Source organism: Rhopalosiphum maidis, chromosome 4 (assembly GCF_003676215.2).
Source record: "Rhopalosiphum maidis isolate BTI-1 chromosome 4, ASM367621v3, whole genome shotgun sequence".
NCBI lineage: Eukaryota > Metazoa > Arthropoda > Insecta > Hemiptera > Aphididae > Rhopalosiphum > Rhopalosiphum maidis.
Genome location: NC_040880.1, coordinates 53,778,430 through 53,783,912, shown reverse-complemented (window position 1 = coordinate 53,783,912; position 5,483 = coordinate 53,778,430). Strand labels below are relative to the sequence as shown.

The 5,483-nt window shown below is 27.2% G+C and overlaps 1 pseudogene; it reads right to left on the bottom strand.

Moving 5' to 3' along the window:
- Positions 1-364: 364 nt before the first annotated feature.
- Positions 365-5,215, bottom strand: LOC113556993 (annotated as a pseudogene).
- Positions 5,216-5,483: the final 268 nt, after the last annotated feature.

The following is a 5,483-nucleotide window of genomic DNA, read 5'->3' as shown; positions in this document are numbered from 1 at the left end:
AAATATTTAGTATAGGTACTTATATTTAATCAATGCAATTTATTCCAAATAAAATTAATATATTATATTTATTACTATTATTTATTTTAATTTAAAAATTTAAGATATACATACATGTAAACTTGTGCAAATATTAATACTTAATACTTATTATAATGACATTATATATAAAATGATTGTTTCCGTAAGCTAGGTTTGTTATGGAGACAAGGGTTCTTAAATATATCTCGTACATTTACTAAAAATAATTAAATTATATTTTAATTAACACATTAGTCGATCTTGGTTGATATAGTGATTATAAACTTATTATAACTATAAACTTTTAAATATTTTAGGATTACATAATAAATATAACAATTTGACTGGAATACAGTTAACAAAATTATCTATACTTGTAATTAAATTTTTTCATATACTATTTTTTTATATAATCTAAAGATTTTAAACAAACCAACGTCTATATTTAATTCAATTGCCATCTTAATTCCAACATTAATGGGGTTTCTTTTTCCAAATTCCGTTCTACATATAGGAATTAAATACATATTGGCTTGTTTCGTTCTTGTACAATGGTTATGGTTATGTTTAAATTTAAATTTTTGAATATCAAGGAAAACATATTCAATAATATATGCCGTGCATATAATTGAATTAAATGCACTTCAAATAATATAAATAATAATTAAATATACCTAATCTAAATTAATGATAAAAGTATTAAGTTATAACTATTAAGTAGTAACCGATTTATTAATGTATAGTAGTAAGAAAGTTATCCACCAACGAATTGAATTTTTCTGGGTACATAAAATGTATGATATGCTTGCCATTTGGAAATATTTCAAGTCTAAAATACAAAAAAAAAAACAAATCTATAATTAGTAAATACTTGATATGGTTGTTTTTAAAGAATAAACATAAACTAAAATCATAATTTATAATAAATTTTTAGTCATCATAGCGATAGATGATATAAGTGGGAACTCGTTTGAAAAATTATTTTAAACTCTTACAAAAACCATTTTTAACAATTTTTGAAAAATTTTGAATCCCTTTAATCTCAAGAACAAAATTTACTAGTCGGACTTGACGAGCGTTAAGAGAATGTCTCACCTAAATTTGTATTCTGTACCTCATTTCAATATTAATACCAAGAAAAAATACTTCCAAAAATAGTTTAGTTAATTATACTTTTAATAATATAATAATAATTTACTTTTATATTAAAAACTAATACGTAGTTAAATGTGATTTTATGTATATAAATAATTACAATGTTATGCACTTGTGAGATGGATACTACTAATTAGGACGAGAGATCCTCTTATTGTTTAATTTAGAGATAAAGATATATAGATTTATAAAATGAATACCAAAATTCAGAATCAAAATCTTAACGTTATGGTTTGTTGGTTTATTTTTACTATGGCTTTTTAAATTTACTTAATTTTTGGTAGAATCCTAAATAGTTTTCGACTTCATTTCTACAAAATACGAATGGTGAATAAAAAATATAACACAGTCTTTTCGCCATTGTTTGTAGATGATGTACAATTAAACCTACTATTAAAAATATATTTCACTCACGTCGACTTCTTAATATTTTTATGTAGATACACGGCGTGCTCGACTGCTACTAACACGTCCTGTGCCCCGTGTAGGATGAGCGTGGGTGCGTCTATCTGTGCCAGCGCGTCAATACATATATCGCCGCCATCATTGTCGAGAATCTTTCGGGATGCGTCTATCCACTCGGACCACTTATCCGAAACGTACTTTTCACCATACATTTTAAACTGCGGTAGTCTCCATTGATCGGGCCAGCTGTGGACGTCGCGCGTCGTCTCATAGCATTCGAGATCTTTGCTAGTGACGTACGCGTTGCAACTCCACACCACCAGCTTATCTACTCGGTGAGTAGCTCTGGATGCTGCGATCAGTGCGGTGCATCCACCGTTGCACCAGCCCAACATTGAATACCTGTTGATGCCTAACACCTGTAAATTAGAAAACAATAATTACTTTTACCATCGTACGTTAGTGTATCTACCTATATAATATCACCTCCATAAGTGCTATGGCACAATCCGCGTCACGGTACAAAAATCCTGGTGAAAAATCTCTGTTCGGTGGTCGACTCGAACCATAACCGGGTGGATCCCATATGTATATTGTATATTTTTCTCGGTTGAGCTTTTCCGTCAGTGGTTTAAAATCGTCGACTTGACCTAAATAAATGTATTATAATAATACAATATCACTGTTGTTGAAGCAGTCTATTGTCAAAATTCAAAACTTAAAATCTTGTAGAAGAATTAAGAAAAATTATTTTATAGTTATATGGTTGACATACCTAGTGCTCCTGGAAATATCAAAAGTTTCTGTTGGCCGTTTCCGACTTTAAAGTAGTTAATCTCAATATTATTGACTTTGATTTTAGTCGAATTCTGTTAAACAGGAATTCGAAAGTTAAATTTTGCATTTGCTTTATTTGCCTATACTTTTATTTGATTAAAGTTATGATAAAGAAACGAGAATAATTAATGTATCTATGTACATTTTACACTGATACTAGAAAACTGATCCTTTTCACATTTTTTGTTACCCATCACTCTTAGATGATCATTTTTTCCTTAACAGTAAGTATAATAAATGAAAGACTTAATTATTACATAATGGTTAAAGTGGGAAAAATGTTGAGGGGGGACTAAAGTCACCAAAAATTGAGGAGCGTTCCCGAGTTCTTCTTCCAAAGTTTTTTAAGAAACACACTAATACCTAGTGTAAAAACTTCCATAATTTTTTTCTTTCACACACCTTTGGTCATAAAAAGTTTATGTTAATAGTATGTAAAATAATATTTTAAACACAATGCCTGCTAAATAAAAAAATAAATCGTTATACATCACCTGAAATGTTAAAAAAAATGTATTTACATTCTAGTTTTAAACATTTCATTAAAAAAACAAATAAAAATAATTTATAATAAATACCACTATTCGTATTCTTTCAGTTTAATATTTGTTTAAATTATAATCATTATATCACATATTATCTTAAGCTACACAAATATTATTTAACCTTTCCGTACAGCACTACAGCCAGTTACGTGTTATCAGGATATCTACACAAGCGATCGGGTATCAATAATTAGACACAGCGTGAATGTGGATTACACACTACCTTAGGGCACGTCTAGTTCTAAGACACTATTAAACTATAATTATTATTTAATAATCGCTTATCGCTTATCGCTTATCGCACGCGTCTTCATCTTCAGAAACGTGGAAATTATTCGCGCGAAATAAAATACGTTTAAATTTGGTGATTATCGATGTATGTGTGTGCGTAAGCCATTTAATTAATAAATTATTAAAATTAACACGCAACATAAATTTACAATACATTTCTTGTTAAGTGTCCCTTAGGACTTTGGAGACTTAAATTAAAGGGGACGCTGAATCTTACCGTAAATAAGAAGTACTCCGTCCCCCTCCACTTTAACCATTGATTACATTTATACAATGGTGCATATGGGGGTATTATTTATTCAATTTTTAAACACAATATTTTATTATTCGTTTACATTATTACACATCATTTTTAAGTCCGTCAATAGATAGAAAATGATCTTATTTGACAAAAACAATTTATTTTAAAAATTAATAACAATTTATATCTATGTACGATAATGAAAAGTTTAATGATTTATAATATGATAAAAATATTAATTTAAATATATATTTATTTGTCTTAACAAATCAACTTTGGGCAAATTAACTTTTTTCAATGTTTCTTGGTCGGCATAAGATGTAGTTTGTCTCTTTCATTCAATAAAAAATACTAGTTTTTTCACTATGCTTATGCATATAGTCGATAAATTCTAATGCTGATACTGCTATGTAATATGCTAATGCTTTTTAGAAAGGCGTTTTTTATGCATTTTATTTGGTGTTCTGTGTTCTATTTGTATGGCCAACCCATGGTCTATATTATGATATAAAATATTGTTAATGTTAATTGACAAGGGGTTATTGGAAATATAAGATATTGTTATTAATATAATAATAATATTACATAGTATTGTTGTATTTGTATAAGTGTTAAATATTAATGATGTATATACTCGTAATTGTACGATTTATGTAATTATAAATATATCATCGTGAATCTATTGTTTGTTTGTGTTTTTAATCATTTATTAATAGTTTTATAGATAAAATAAATAAATATTGTATTGAGTATGACAACAGTCTTATATATAAATTATAATACAATAAACCATATTTACGGTATTATTAAAAAGCATATCAGCAGTACAGTATAAGCATACTATAAAATTAATCTAAAAACTCTTTTACAAATTAACATGATTATATCTTGGTATTTTTTTTAAGTGTTTGCAGAATTTGCAGGGAAGCATTTAGAAAACAGAGAGACTTGAGAAAACATGGTATTAACCACATCTTTGTTTAAGATTATTTTTGTAATATGTCAAAATGGTGCAGTACAAGAACAAAACTTGAGTCGGAAAAATAAATCATATATTTAAAATAAATTTATTAGGTAAATATTAAAAATAATCATAATAATATATCATTCATTACCATTTCTCTTGAAATAGCGGATCGTTGGTTCATCGTGAATGCCTATAAATATTATGTTTTCTATACAAAAAGATAATTTTATTTAATACCTATATTTTAATACAAGTAATTTAAACAAAACATTAAACAATCACGTCACATCTAGTTAATAATTTGAATTGGTTTCGAAATGTTTTTTTATGGTTTTAGTAAAATAGTTTTCTTTGTATAATATTATTGTTAGCATTCCTACGACGTCTTTTACTTGGTCCCGACTGACGACTAGCGAGTAACGAGCACTGATCAGTCCGACCAATGCGATAAAAACGGTCAGTGTGTCCAGGCATTAAACTTATTTGGTATAAAGGTATTAGTTTCTGAATGGAGCACGGATATCATATAACTGAATATAGTTAAAAATCTTTGGATTTAATTTTCAATCAATAAGGATTGTAAAATATTTAAAAAGCACTTATTTAATGGTTATTAAACCTGTAGAAATATCGACGAATTTGCAAATTGTACACAGAAATTAAATCAACTTAGCTAATAAATCAAAATAGACTTCTGACTTATTTTGAATATACCTTAATTGAATATTCGAGTGAATTTTAATTTTAAGTATATAGATTTTGATGTGGACTTTTATTAGTTAATAGTTATTGTATGGCATAATATCTATCATTCATAAAAAAAATGTTGAAGAACAATTTACCAGAATCTTTGGTTACGTATATGGTTGAAATTTTTATATATTTGCATGTTTTTTCCTTTAGTTTAAATTGATTAGTTGTCAGATATGTTTACGAATTACGATTTGGTTTATTAATTAAATACAATTTTTTTTTCGTATTTTATGAATTTTAAGTGGTACTTATATGAACGTCTATATAC